Source organism: Schistocerca cancellata, chromosome 6 (assembly GCF_023864275.1).
Source record: "Schistocerca cancellata isolate TAMUIC-IGC-003103 chromosome 6, iqSchCanc2.1, whole genome shotgun sequence".
Classification (NCBI taxonomy): Eukaryota; Metazoa; Arthropoda; class Insecta; order Orthoptera; family Acrididae; genus Schistocerca; species Schistocerca cancellata.
The window spans coordinates 4,055,746-4,069,592 of record NC_064631.1 but is presented as its reverse complement, the minus strand read 5'-3'; the positions used below and the strand labels follow the sequence as shown (position 1 = coordinate 4,069,592).

At 55.2% G+C, this 13,847-nt stretch overlaps 14 non-coding genes across 14 annotated transcripts; all 14 read left to right on the top strand.

Annotated features, from left to right (window-relative positions):
* The first annotated feature begins 456 nt into the window (after positions 1 to 456).
* On the top strand, positions 457 to 575 carry LOC126090106 (5S ribosomal RNA). Its single transcript, XR_007520968.1, has one exon. It is a non-coding gene; the product is annotated as a 5S ribosomal RNA (ribosomal RNA).
* Positions 576 to 1,416: 841 nt separating this feature from the next.
* On the top strand, positions 1,417 to 1,535 carry LOC126090104 (5S ribosomal RNA). Its single transcript, XR_007520967.1, has one exon. It is a non-coding gene; the product is annotated as a 5S ribosomal RNA (ribosomal RNA).
* Positions 1,536 to 2,376: 841 nt separating this feature from the next.
* Positions 2,377 to 2,495, top strand: LOC126090103 (5S ribosomal RNA). The gene has a single exon (XR_007520966.1). It is a non-coding gene; the product is annotated as a 5S ribosomal RNA (ribosomal RNA).
* An 842-nt stretch (positions 2,496 to 3,337) lies between these two features.
* LOC126090102 (5S ribosomal RNA) lies at positions 3,338 to 3,456 on the top strand. Its single transcript, XR_007520965.1, has one exon. It is a non-coding gene; the product is annotated as a 5S ribosomal RNA (ribosomal RNA).
* Positions 3,457 to 4,302: 846 nt separating this feature from the next.
* On the top strand, positions 4,303 to 4,421 carry LOC126090101 (5S ribosomal RNA). Its single transcript, XR_007520964.1, has one exon. It is a non-coding gene; the product is annotated as a 5S ribosomal RNA (ribosomal RNA).
* An 842-nt stretch (positions 4,422 to 5,263) lies between these two features.
* On the top strand, positions 5,264 to 5,382 carry LOC126090100 (5S ribosomal RNA). Its single transcript, XR_007520963.1, has one exon. It is a non-coding gene; the product is annotated as a 5S ribosomal RNA (ribosomal RNA).
* An 846-nt stretch (positions 5,383 to 6,228) lies between these two features.
* On the top strand, positions 6,229 to 6,347 carry LOC126090099 (5S ribosomal RNA). Its single transcript, XR_007520962.1, has one exon. It is a non-coding gene; the product is annotated as a 5S ribosomal RNA (ribosomal RNA).
* Positions 6,348 to 7,190: 843 nt separating this feature from the next.
* On the top strand, positions 7,191 to 7,309 carry LOC126090098 (5S ribosomal RNA). The gene has a single exon (XR_007520961.1). It is a non-coding gene; the product is annotated as a 5S ribosomal RNA (ribosomal RNA).
* Positions 7,310 to 8,149: 840 nt separating this feature from the next.
* On the top strand, positions 8,150 to 8,268 carry LOC126089194 (5S ribosomal RNA). The gene has a single exon (XR_007520530.1). It is a non-coding gene; the product is annotated as a 5S ribosomal RNA (ribosomal RNA).
* An 846-nt stretch (positions 8,269 to 9,114) lies between these two features.
* Positions 9,115 to 9,233, top strand: LOC126090097 (5S ribosomal RNA). Its single transcript, XR_007520960.1, has one exon. It is a non-coding gene; the product is annotated as a 5S ribosomal RNA (ribosomal RNA).
* An 837-nt stretch (positions 9,234 to 10,070) lies between these two features.
* LOC126090096 (5S ribosomal RNA) lies at positions 10,071 to 10,189 on the top strand. Its single transcript, XR_007520959.1, has one exon. It is a non-coding gene; the product is annotated as a 5S ribosomal RNA (ribosomal RNA).
* Positions 10,190 to 11,035: 846 nt separating this feature from the next.
* Positions 11,036 to 11,154, top strand: LOC126090094 (5S ribosomal RNA). Its single transcript, XR_007520957.1, has one exon. It is a non-coding gene; the product is annotated as a 5S ribosomal RNA (ribosomal RNA).
* An 846-nt stretch (positions 11,155 to 12,000) lies between these two features.
* Positions 12,001 to 12,119, top strand: LOC126090093 (5S ribosomal RNA). The gene has a single exon (XR_007520956.1). It is a non-coding gene; the product is annotated as a 5S ribosomal RNA (ribosomal RNA).
* An 837-nt stretch (positions 12,120 to 12,956) lies between these two features.
* LOC126090092 (5S ribosomal RNA) lies at positions 12,957 to 13,075 on the top strand. The gene has a single exon (XR_007520955.1). It is a non-coding gene; the product is annotated as a 5S ribosomal RNA (ribosomal RNA).
* Positions 13,076 to 13,847: the final 772 nt, after the last annotated feature.

The following is a 13,847-nucleotide window of genomic DNA, read 5'->3' as shown; positions in this document are numbered from 1 at the left end:
GACAAGTCGGGACGGGGACAGGGACAGGGATAGGAATGGTGCGAATGCACTGCAAACTTACGCAGACACCTGGTGTGAGGCGAGGCGAGGCGAGGCGAGGCGAGGAAGCCCACATCGCTACCAGTGGGCCCTCCAGCACGACACTGCCACACCCCGCACAGGCCCTCCGCTGAACACCAGGGACAAGATGCGTCCTCCGCTAGTGTCGAAGGCTGCACGCGCCCAGCGAATGACAGGGGGTGCAACGAGCAGCAGTGCGTCTCACACACGCGGCGGTGCGCCCGCCAATTCGGCCGTCACTCTGCTGGGACGCCGGGCGCGCCTCCCCGCGCCGTCCTCGAGGAACTGGCGGTTGCGGAAGGAAGCGCTTTCGTCAAATGCGGCCGAAAACTAACATTTTGTGTGTTGGGAGAAAAGCCGAACGCGAATTCTGCCGTGCTCCTACATTAGATGAGCGCCAACGGCCATACCATGATGAATACACCGGTTCTCGTCCGATCACCGAAGTTAAGCATCATCGGGCCCGGCTAGTACTTGGATGGGTGACCGCCTGGGAAACCCGGGTGCTGTTGGCTCCTTTCCTGTTTTTTTTTTTTTTGTTATGTCGCCATCCCAAATTTCAAACTACCTTTCTGTTGTGACAAAGATGCTTCCTTAAGCCTTTTAAACTACTGTAATGGTACGAAAATGCAGTAATTAACTCAGTTTGAGGGAGAATGTGCTAACCAAGTTTGCCAAAAAGACTTTGAAAACGACAAAACAGTACGAATCGGCAGGTGATTTCTGAAATACGTCACCGCCTATTGTTGTGTAGGAGTGTAGAGTTCCAAATTTGATTTGTAACCACGAATTTATTCCTTAGTCGTCTCGTCTCGTCTCGTCCCGCAGACGTTTGTCGTGCTTGCGCTGTCATATGGACTACGACCCGAGCGGCAGCGAGCGGCAGTCGAGCAAAGTCGGGACAAGTCGGGACGGGGACAGGGACAGGGATAGGAATGGTGCGAATGCACTGCAAACTTACGCAGACACCTGGTGTGAGGCGAGGCGAGGCGAGGCGAGGCGAGGAAGCCCACATCGCTACCAGTGGGCCCTCCAGCACGACACTGCCACACCCCGCACAGGCCCTCCGCTGAACACCAGGGACAAGATGCGTCCTCCGCTAGAGTCGAAGGCTGCACGCGCCCAGCGAATGACAGGGGGTGCAACGAGCAGCAGTGCGTCTCACACACGCGGCGGTGCGCCCGCCAATTCGGCCGTCACTCTGCTGGGACGCCGGGCGCGCCTCCCCGCGCCGTCCTCGAGGAACTGGCGGTTGCGGAAGGAAGCGCTTTCGTCAAATGCGGCCGAAAACTAACATTTTGTGTGTTGGGAGAAAAGCCGAACGCGAATTCTGCCGTGCTCCTACATTAGATGAGCGCCAACGGCCATACCATGATGAATACACCGGTTCTCGTCCGATCACCGAAGTTAAGCATCATCGGGCCCGGCTAGTACTTGGATGGGTGACCGCCTGGGAAACCCGGGTGCTGTTGGCTCCCTTCCTGTTTTTTTTTTTTTTGTTATGTCGCCATCCCAAATTTCAAACTACCTTTCTGTTGTGACAAAGATGCTTCCTTAAGCCTTTTAAACTACTGTAATGGTACGAAAATGCAGTAATTAACTCAGTTTGAGGGAGAATGTGCTAACCAAGTTTGCCAAAAAGACTTTGAAAACGACAAAACAGTACGAATCGGCAGGTGATTTCTGAAATACGTCACCGCCTATTGTTGTGTAGGAGTGTAGAGTTCCAAATTTGATTTGTAACCACGAATTTATTCCTTAGTCGTCTCGTCTCGTCTCGTCCCGCAGACGTTTGTCGTGCTTGCGCTGTCATATGGACTACGACCCGAGCGGCAGCGAGCGGCAGTCGAGCAAAGTCGGGACAAGTTGGGACGGGGACAGGGACAGGGATAGGAATGGTGCGAATGCACTGCAAACTTACGCAGACACCTGGTGTGAGGCGAGGCGAGGCGAGGCGAGGCGAGGAAGCCCACATCGCTACCAGTGGGCCCTCCAGCACGACACTGCCACACCCCGCACAGGCCCTCCGCTGAACACCAGGGACAAGATGCGTCCTCCGCTAGTGTCGAAGGCTGCACGCGCCCAGCGAATGACAGGGGGTGCAACGAGCAGCAGTGCGTCTCACACACGCGGCGGTGCGCCCGCCAATTCGGCCGTCACTCTGCTGGGACGCCGGGCGCGCCTCCCCGCGCCGTCCTCGAGGAACTGGCGGTTGCGGAAGGAAGCGCTTTCGTCAAATGCGGCCGAAAACTAACATTTTGTGTGTTGGGAGAAAAGCCGAACGCGAATTCTGCCGTGCTCCTACATTAGATGAGCGCCAACGGCCATACCATGATGAATACACCGGTTCTCGTCCGATCACCGAAGTTAAGCATCATCGGGCCCGGCTAGTACTTGGATGGGTGACCGCCTGGGAAACCCGGGTGCTGTTGGCTCCCTTCCTGTTTTTTTTTTTTTTTGTTATGTCGCCATCCCAAATTTCAAACTACCTTTCTGTTGTGACAAAGATGCTTCCTTAAGCCTTTTAAACTACTGTAATGGTACGAAAATGCAGTAATTAACTCAGTTTGAGGGAGAATGTGCTAACCAAGTTTGCCAAAAAGACTTTGAAAACGACAAAACAGTACGAATCGGCAGGTGATTTCTGAAATACGTCACCGCCTATTGTTGTGTAGGAGTGTAGAGTTCCAAATTTGATTTGTAACCACGAATTTATTCCTTAGTCGTCTCGTCTCGTCTCGTCCCGCAGACGTTTGTCGTGCTTGCGCTGTCATATGGACTACGACCCGAGCGGCAGCGAGCGGCAGTCGAGCAAAGTCGGGACAAGTCGGGACGGGGACAGGGACAGGGATAGGAATGGTGCGAATGCACTGCAAACTTACGCAGACACCTGGTGTGAGGCGAGGCGAGGCGAGGCGAGGCGAGGAAGCCCACATCGCTACCAGTGGGCCCTCCAGCACGACACTGCCACACCCCGCACAGGCCCTCCGCTGAACACCAGGGACAAGATGCGTCCTCCGCTAGTGTCGAAGGCTGCACGCGCCCAGCGAATGACAGGGGGTGCAACGAGCAGCAGTGCGTCTCACACACGCGGCGGTGCGCCCGCCAATTCGGCCGTCACTCTGCTGGGACGCCGGGCGCGCCTCCCCGCGCCGTCCTCGAGGAACTGGCGGTTGCGGAAGGAAGCGCTTTCGTCAAATGCGGCCGAAAACTAACATTTTGTGTGTTGGGAGAAAAGCCGAACGCGAATTCTGCCGTGCTCCTACATTAGATGAGCGCCAACGGCCATACCATGATGAATACACCGGTTCTCGTCCGATCACCGAAGTTAAGCATCATCGGGCCCGGCTAGTACTTGGATGGGTGACCGCCTGGGAAACCCGGGTGCTGTTGGCTCCCTTACTGTTTTTTTTTTGTTATGTCGCCAGCCCAATTTTCAAACTACCTTTCTGTTGTGACAAAGATGCTTCCTTAAGCCTTTTAAACTACTGTAATGGAACGAAAATGCAGTAATTAACTCAGTTTGAGGGAGAATGTGCTAACCAAGTTTGCCAAGAAGACTTTGAAAACGACAAAACACTACGAATCGGCAGGTGATTTCTGAAATACGTCACCGCCTATTGTTGTGTAGGTGTGTTGAGTTCCAAATTTGATTTGTAACCACGAACTTATTCCTTAGTCGTCTCGTCTCGTCTCGTCTCGTCCCGCAGACGTTTGTCGTGCTTGCGCTGTCATATGGACCACGACCCGAGCGGCAGCGAGCGGCAGTCGAGCAAAGTCGGGACAAGTCGGGACGGGGACAGGGACAGGGATAGGAATGGTGCGAATGCACTGCAAACTACGCAGACACCTGATGTGAGGCGAGGCGAGGCGAGGCGAGGCGAGGCGAGGAAGCCCACATCGCTACCAGTGGGCCCTCCAGCACGACACTGCCACACCCCGCACAGGCCCTCCGCTGAACACCAGGGACAAGATGCGTCCTCCGCTAGTGTCGAAGGCTGCACGCGCCCAGCGAATGACAGGGGGTGCAACGAGCAGCAGTGCGTCTCACACACGCGGCGGTGCGCCCGCCAATTCGGCCGTCACTCTGCTGGGACGCCGGGCGCGCCTCCCCGCGCCGTCCTCGAGGAACTGGCGGTTGCGGAAGGAAGCGCTTTCGTCAAATGCGGCCGAAAACTAACATTTTGTGTGTTGGGAGAAAAGCCGAACGCGAATTCTGCCGTGCTCCTACATTAGATGAGCGCCAACGGCCATACCATGATGAATACACCGGTTCTCGTCCGATCACCGAAGTTAAGCATCATCGGGCCCGGCTAGTACTTGGATGGGTGACCGCCTGGGAAACCCGGGTGCTGTTGGCTCCCTTCCTGTTTTTTTTTTTTTTTGTTATGTCGCCATCCCAAATTTCAAACTACCTTTCTGTTGTGACAAAGATGCTTCCTTAAGCCTTTTAAACTACTGTAATGGTACGAAAATGCAGTAATTAACTCAGTTTGAGGGAGAATGTGCTAACCAAGTTTGCCAAAAAGACTTTGAAAACGACAAAACAGTACGAATCGGCAGGTGATTTCTGAAATACGTCACCGCCTATTGTTGTGTAGGAGTGTAGAGTTCCAAATTTGATTTGTAACCACGAATTTATTCCTTAGTCGTCTCGTCTCGTCTCGTCCCGCAGACGTTTGTCGTGCTTGCGCTGTCATATGGACTACGACCCGAGCGGCAGCGAGCGGCAGTCGAGCAAAGTCGGGACAAGTCGGGACGGGGACAGGGACAGGGATAGGAATGGTGCGAATGCACTGCAAACTTACGCAGACACCTGGTGTGAGGCGAGGCGAGGCGAGGCGAGGCGAGGAAGCCCACATCGCTACCAGTGGGCCCTCCAGCACGACACTGCCACACCCCGCACAGGCCCTCCGCTGAACACCAGGGACAAGATGCGTCCTCCGCTAGTGTCGAAGGCTGCACGCGCCCAGCGAATGACAGGGGGTGCAACGAGCAGCAGTGCGTCTCACACACGCGGCGGTGCGCCCGCCAATTCGGCCGTCACTCTGCTGGGACGCCGGGCGCGCCTCCCCGCGCCGTCCTCGAGGAACTGGCGGTTGCGGAAGGAAGCGCTTTCGTCAAATGCGGCCGAAAACTAACATTTTGTGTGTTGGGAGAAAAGCCGAACGCGAATTCTGCCGTGCTCCTACATTAGATGAGCGCCAACGGCCATACCATGATGAATACACCGGTTCTCGTCCGATCACCGAAGTTAAGCATCATCGGGCCCGGCTAGTACTTGGATGGGTGACCGCCTGGGAAACCCGGGTGCTGTTGGCTCCCTTACTGTTTTTTTTTTGTTATGTCGCCAGCCCAATTTTCAAACTACCTTTCTGTTGTGACAAAGATGCTTCCTTAAGCCTTTTAAACTACTGTAATGGAACGAAAATGCAGTAATTAACTCAGTTTGAGGGAGAATGTGCTAACCAAGTTTGCCAAGAAGACTTTGAAAACGACAAAACACTACGAATCGGCAGGTGATTTCTGAAATACGTCACCGCCTATTGTTGTGTAGGTGTGTTGAGTTCCAAATTTGATTTGTAACCACGAACTTATTCCTTAGTCGTCTCGTCTCGTCTCGTCTCGTCCCGCAGACGTTTGTCGTGCTTGCGCTGTCATATGGACCACGACCCGAGCGGCAGCGAGCGGCAGTCGAGCAAAGTCGGGACAAGTCGGGACGGGGACAGGGACAGGGATAGGAATGGTGCGAATGCACTGCAAACTACGCAGACACCTGATGTGAGGCGAGGCGAGGCGAGGCGAGGCGAGGCGAGGAAGCCCACATCGCTACCAGTGGGCCCTCCAGCACGACACTGCCACACCCCGCACAGGCCCTCCGCTGAACACCAGGGACAAGATGCGTCCTCCGCTAGTGTCGAAGGCTGCACGCGCCCAGCGAATGACAGGGGGTGCAACGAGCAGCAGTGCGTCTCACACACGCGGCGGTGCGCCCGCCAATTCGGCCGTCACTCTGCTGGGACGCCGGGCGCGCCTCCCCGCGCCGTCCTCGAGGAACTGGCGGTTGCGGAAGGAAGCGCTTTCGTCAAATGCGGCCGAAAACTAACATTTTGTGTGTTGGGAGAAAAGCCGAACGCGAATTCTGCCGTGCTCCTACATTAGATGAGCGCCAACGGCCATACCATGATGAATACACCGGTTCTCGTCCGATCACCGAAGTTAAGCATCATCGGGCCCGGCTAGTACTTGGATGGGTGACCGCCTGGGAAACCCGGGTGCTGTTGGCTCCCTTCCTGTTTTTTTTTTTTTTTTGTTATGTCGCCATCCCAAATTTCAAACTACCTTTCTGTTGTGACAAAGATGCTTCCTTAAGCCTTTTAAACTACTGTAATGGTACGAAAATGCAGTAATTAACTCAGTTTGAGGGAGAATGTGCTAACCAAGTTTGCCAAAAAGACTTTGAAAACGACAAAACAGTACGAATCGGCAGGTGATTTCTGAAATACGTCACCGCCTATTGTTGTGTAGGAGTGTAGAGTTCCAAATTTGATTTGTAACCACGAATTTATTCCTTAGTCGTCTCGTCTCGTCTCGTCCCGCAGACGTTTGTCGTGCTTGCGCTGTCATATGGACTACGACCCGAGCGGCAGCGAGCGGCAGTCGAGCAAAGTCGGGACAAGTCGGGACGGGGACAGGGACAGGGATAGGAATGGTGCGAATGCACTGCAAACTTACGCAGACACCTGGTGTGAGGCGAGGCGAGGCGAGGCGAGGCGAGGAAGCCCACATCGCTACCAGTGGGCCCTCCAGCACGACACTGCCACACCCCGCACAGGCCCTCCGCTGAACACCAGGGACAAGATGCGTCCTCCGCTAGTGTCGAAGGCTGCACGCGCCCAGCGAATGACAGGGGGTGCAACGAGCAGCAGTGCGTCTCACACACGCGGCGGTGCGCCCGCCAATTCGGCCGTCACTCTGCTGGGACGCCGGGCGCGCCTCCCCGCGCCGTCCTCGAGGAACTGGCGGTTGCGGAAGGAAGCGCTTTCGTCAAATGCGGCCGAAAACTAACATTTTGTGTGTTGGGAGAAAAGCCGAACGCGAATTCTGCCGTGCTCCTACATTAGATGAGCGCCAACGGCCATACCATGATGAATACACCGGTTCTCGTCCGATCACCGAAGTTAAGCATCATCGGGCCCGGCTAGTACTTGGATGGGTGACCGCCTGGGAAACCCGGGTGCTGTTGGCTCCTTTCCTGTTTTTTTTTTTTTGTTATGTCGCCATCCCAAATTTCAAACTACCTTTCTGTTGTGACAAAGATGCTTCCTTAAGCCTTTTAAACTACTGTAATGGTACGAAAATGCAGTAATTAACTCAGTTTGAGGGAGAATGTGCTAACCAAGTTTGCCAAAAAGACTTTGAAAACGACAAAACAGTACGAATCGGCAGGTGATTTCTGAAATACGTCACCGCCTATTGTTGTGTAGGAGTGTAGAGTTCCAAATTTGATTTGTAACCACGAATTTATTCCTTAGTCGTCTCGTCTCGTCTCGTCCCGCAGACGTTTGTCGTGCTTGCGCTGTCATATGGACTACGACCCGAGCGGCAGCGAGCGGCAGTCGAGCAAAGTCGGGACAAGTCGGGACGGGGACAGGGACAGGGATAGGAATGGTGCGAATGCACTGCAAACTTACGCAGACACCTGGTGTGAGGCGAGGCGAGGCGAGGCGAGGCGAGGAAGCCCACATCGCTACCAGTGGGCCCTCCAGCACGACACTGCCACACCCCGCACAGGCCCTCCGCTGAACACCAGGGACAAGATGCGTCCTCCGCTAGTGTCGAAGGCTGCACGCGCCCAGCGAATGACAGGGGGTGCAACGAGCAGCAGTGCGTCTCACACACGCGGCGGTGCGCCCGCCAATTCGGCCGTCACTCTGCTGGGACGCCGGGCGCGCCTCCCCGCGCCGTCCTCGAGGAACTGGCGGTTGCGGAAGGAAGCGCTTTCGTCAAATGCGGCCGAAAACTAACATTTTGTGTGTTGGGAGAAAAGCCGAACGCGAATTCTGCCGTGCTCCTACATTAGATGAGCGCCAACGGCCATACCATGATGAATACACCGGTTCTCGTCCGCTCACCGAAGTTAAGCATCATCGGGCCCGGCTAGTACTTGGATGGGTGACCGCCTGGGAAACCCGGGTGCTGTTGGCTCCCTTACTGTTTTTTTTTTGTTATGTCGCCAGCCCAATTTTCAAACTACCTTTCTGTTGTGACAAAGATGCTTCCTTAAGCCTTTTAAACTACTGTAATGGAACGAAAATGCAGTAATTAACTCAGTTTGAGGGAGAATGTGCTAACCAAGTTTGCCAAGAAGACTTTGAAAACGACAAAACACTACGAATCGGCAGGTGATTTCTGAAATACGTCACCGCCTATTGTTGTGTAGGTGTGTTGAGTTCCAAATTTGATTTGTAACCACGAACTTATTCCTTAGTCGTCTCGTCTCGTCTCGTCTCGTCCCGCAGACGTTTGTCGTGCTTGCGCTGTCATATGGACCACGACCCGAGCGGCAGCGAGCGGCAGTCGAGCAAAGTCGGGACAAGTCGGGACGGGGACAGGGACAGGGATAGGAATGGTGCGAATGCACTGCAAACTACGCAGACACCTGGTGTGAGGCGAGGCGAGGCGAGGCGAGGCGAGGCGAGGAAGCCCACATCGCTACCAGTGGGCCCTCCAGCACGACACTGCCACACCCCGCACAGGCCCTCCGCTGAACACCAGGGACAAGATGCGTCCTCCGCTAGTGTCGAAGGCTGCACGCGCCCAGCGAATGACAGGGGGTGCAACGAGCAGCAGTGCGTCTCACACACGCGGCGGTGCGCCCGCCAATTCGGCCGTCACTCTGCTGGGACGCCGGGCGCGCCTCCCCGCGCCGTCCTCGAGGAACTGGCGGTTGCGGAAGGAAGCGCTTTCGTCAAATGCGGCCGAAAACTAACATTTTGTGTGTTGGGAGAAAAGCCGAACGCGAATTCTGCCGTGCTCCTACATTAGATGAGCGCCAACGGCCATACCATGATGAATACACCGGTTCTCGTCCGATCACCGAAGTTAAGCATCATCGGGCCCGGCTAGTACTTGGATGGGTGACCGCCTGGGAAACCCGGGTGCTGTTGGCTCCCTTACTGTTTTTTTTTTGTTATGTCGCCAGCCCAATTTTCAAACTACCTTTCTGTTGTGACAAAGATGCTTCCTTAAGCCTTTTAAACTACTGTAATGGAACGAAAATGCAGTAATTAACTCAGTTTGAGGGAGAATGTGCTAACCAAGTTTGCCAAGAAGACTTTGAAAACGACAAAACACTACGAATCGGCAGGTGATTTCTGAAATACGTCACCGCCTATTGTTGTGTAGGAGTGTAGAGTTCCAAATTTGATTTGTAACCACGAATTTATTCCTTAGTCGTCTCGTCTCGTCTCGTCCCGCAGACGTTTGTCGTGCTTGCGCTGTCATATGGACTACGACCCGAGCGGCAGCGAGCGGCAGTCGAGCAAAGTCGGGACAAGTCGGGACGGGGACAGGGACAGGGATAGGAATGGTGCGAATGCACTGCAAACTTACGCAGACACCTGGTGTGAGGCGAGGCGAGGCGAGGCGAGGCGAGGAAGCCCACATCGCTACCAGTGGGCCCTCCAGCACGACACTGCCACACCCCGCACAGGCCCTCCGCTGAACACCAGGGACAAGATGCGTCCTCCGCTAGTGTCGAAGGCTGCACGCGCCCAGCGAATGACAGGGGGTGCAACGAGCAGCAGTGCGTCTCACACACGCGGCGGTGCGCCCGCCAATTCGGCCGTCACTCTGCTGGGACGCCGGGCGCGCCTCCCCGCGCCGTCCTCGAGGAACTGGCGGTTGCGGAAGGAAGCGCTTTCGTCAAATGCGGCCGAAAACTAACATTTTGTGTGTTGGGAGAAAAGCCGAACGCGAATTCTGCCGTGCTCCTACATTAGATGAGCGCCAACGGCCATACCATGATGAATACACCGGTTCTCGTCCGATCACCGAAGTTAAGCATCATCGGGCCCGGCTAGTACTTGGATGGGTGACCGCCTGGGAAACCCGGGTGCTGTTGGCTCCCTTACTGTTTTTTTTTTGTTATGTCGCCAGCCCAATTTTCAAACTACCTTTCTGTTGTGACAAAGATGCTTCCTTAAGCCTTTTAAACTACTGTAATGGAACGAAAATGCAGTAATTAACTCAGTTTGAGGGAGAATGTGCTAACCAAGTTTGCCAAGAAGACTTTGAAAACGACAAAACACTACGAATCGGCAGGTGATTTCTGAAATACGTCACCGCCTATTGTTGTGTAGGTGTGTTGAGTTCCAAATTTGATTTGTAACCACGAACTTATTCCTTAGTCGTCTCGTCTCGTCTCGTCTCGTCCCGCAGACGTTTGTCGTGCTTGCGCTGTCATATGGACCACGACCCGAGCGGCAGCGAGCGGCAGTCGAGCAAAGTCGGGACAAGTCGGGACGGGGACAGGGACAGGGATAGGAATGGTGCGAATGCACTGCAAACTACGCAGACACCTGGTGTGAGGCGAGGCGAGGCGAGGCGAGGCGAGGCGAGGAAGCCCACATCGCTACCAGTGGGCCCTCCAGCACGACACTGCCACACCCCGCACAGGCCCTCCGCTGAACACCAGGGACAAGATGCGTCCTCCGCTAGTGTCGAAGGCTGCACGCGCCCAGCGAATGACAGGGGGTGCAACGAGCAGCAGTGCGTCTCACACACGCGGCGGTGCGCCCGCCAATTCGGCCGTCACTCTGCTGGGACGCCGGGCGCGCCTCCCCGCGCCGTCCTCGAGGAACTGGCGGTTGCGGAAGGAAGCGCTTTCGTCAAATGCGGCCGAAAACTAACATTTTGTGTGTTGGGAGAAAAGCCGAACGCGAATTCTGCCGTGCTCCTACATTAGATGAGCGCCAACGGCCATACCATGATGAATACACCGGTTCTCGTCCGATCACCGAAGTTAAGCATCATCGGGCCCGGCTAGTACTTGGATGGGTGACCGCCTGGGAAACCCGGGTGCTGTTGGCTCCCTTACTGTTTTTTTTTTGTTATGTCGCCAGCCCAATTTTCAAACTACCTTTCTGTTGTGACAAAGATGCTTCCTTAAGCCTTTTAAACTACTGTAATGGAACGAAAATGCAGTAATTAACTCAGTTTGAGGGAGAATGTGCTAACCAAGTTTGCCAAGAAGACTTTGAAAACGACAAAACACTACGAATCGGCAGGTGATTTCTGAAATACGTCACCGCCTATTGTTGTGTAGGTGTGTTGAGTTCCAAATTTGATTTGTAACCACGAACTTATTCCTTAGTCGTCTCTTCTCGTCTCGTCTCGTCCCGCAGACGTTTGTCGTGCTTGCGCTGTCATATGGACCACGACCCGAGCGGCAGCGAGCGGCAGTCGAGCAAAGTCGGGACAAGTCGGGACGGGGACAGGGACAGGGATAGGAATGGTGCGAATGCACTGCAAACTACGCAGACACCTGGTGTGAGGCGAGGCGAGGCGAGGCGAGGCGAGGCGAGGAAGCCCACATCGCTACCAGTGGGCCCTCCAGCACGACACTGCCACACCCCGCACAGGCCCTCCGCTGAACACCAGGGACAAGATGCGTCCTCCGCTAGTGTCGAAGGCTGCACGCGCCCAGCGAATGACAGGGGGTGCAACGAGCAGCAGTGCGTCTCACACACGCGGCGGTGCGCCCGCCAATTCGGCCGTCACTCTGCTGGGACGCCGGGCGCGCCTCCCCGCGCCGTCCTCGAGGAACTGGCGGTTGCGGAAGGAAGCGCTTTCGTCAAATGCGGCCGAAAACTAACATTTTGTGTGTTGGGAGAAAAGCCGAACGCGAATTCTGCCGTGCTCCTACATTAGATGAGCGCCAACGGCCATACCATGATGAATACACCGGTTCTCGTCCGATCACCGAAGTTAAGCATCATCGGGCCCGGCTAGTACTTGGATGGGTGACCGCCTGGGAAACCCGGGTGCTGTTGGCTCCCTTACTGTTTTTTTTTTGTTATGTCGCCAGCCCAATTTTCAAACTACCTTTCTGTTGTGACAAAGATGCTTCCTTAAGCCTTTTAAACTACTGTAATGGAACGAAAATGCAGTAATTAACTCAGTTTGAGGGAGAATGTGCTAACCAAGTTTGCCAAGAAGACTTTGAAAACGACAAAACACTACGAATCGGCAGGTGATTTCTGAAATACGTCACCGCCTATTGTTGTGTAGGAGTGTAGAGTTCCAAATTTGATTTGTAACCACGAATTTATTCCTTAGTCGTCTCGTCTCGTCTCGTCCCGCAGACGTTTGTCGTGCTTGCGCTGTCATATGGACTACGACCCGAGCGGCAGCGAGCGGCAGTCGAGCAAAGTCGGGACAAGTCGGGACGGGGACAGGGACAGGGATAGGAATGGTGCGAATGCACTGCAAACTTACGCAGACACCTGGTGTGAGGCGAGGCGAGGCGAGGCGAGGCGAGGAAGCCCACATCGCTACCAGTGGGCCCTCCAGCACGACACTGCCACACCCCGCACAGGCCCTCCGCTGAACACCAGGGACAAGATGCGTCCTCCGCTAGTGTCGAAGGCTGCACGCGCCCAGCGAATGACAGGGGGTGCAACGAGCAGCAGTGCGTCTCACACACGCGGCGGTGCGCCCGCCAATTCGGCCGTCACTCTGCTGGGACGCCGGGCGCGCCTCCCCGCGCCGTCCTCGAGGAACTGGCGGTTGCGGAAGGAAGCGCTTTCGTCAAATGCGGCCGAAAACTAACATTTTGTGTGTTGGGAGAAAAGCCGAACGCGAATTCTGCCGTGCTCCTACATTAGATGAGCGCCAACGGCCATACCATGATGAATACACCGGTTCTCGTCCGATCACCGAAGTTAAGCATCATCGGGCCCGGCTAGTACTTGGATGGGTGACCGCCTGGGAAACCCGGGTGCTGTTGGCTCCTTTCCTGTTTTTTTTTTTTTGTTATGTCGCCATCCCAATTTTCAAACTACCTTTCTGTTGTGACAAAGATGCTTCCTTAAGCCTTTTAAACTACTGTAATGGAACGAAAATGCAGTAATTAACTCAGTTTGAGGGAGAATGTGCTAACCAAGTTTGCCAAGAAGACTTTGAAAACGACAAAACAGTACGAATCGGCAGGTGATTTCTGAAATACGTCACCGCCTATTGTTGTGTAGGAGTGTAGAGTTCCAAATTTGATTTGTAACCACGAATTTATTCCTTAGTCGTCTCGTCTCGTCTCGTCCCGCAGACGTTTGTCGTGCTTGCGCTGTCATATGGACTACGACCCGAGCGGCAGCGAGCGGCAGTCGAGCAAAGTCGGGACAAGTCGGGACGGGGACAGGGACAGGGATAGGAATGGTGCGAATGCACTGCAAACTTACGCAGACACCTGGTGTGAGGCGAGGCGAGGCGAGGCGAGGCGAGGAAGCCCACATCGCTACCAGTGGGCCCTCCAGCACGACACTGCCACACCCCGCACAGGCCCTCCGCTGAACACCAGGGACAAGATGCGTCCTCCGCTAGTGTCGAAGGCTGCACGCGCCCAGCGAATGACAGGGGGTGCAACGAGCAGCAGTGCGTCTCACACACGCGGCGGTGCGCCCGCCAATTCGGCCGTCACTCTGCTGGGACGCCGGGCGCGCCTCCCCGCGCCGTCCTCGAGGAACTGGCGGTTGCGGAAGGAAGCGCTTTCGTCAAATGCGGCCGAA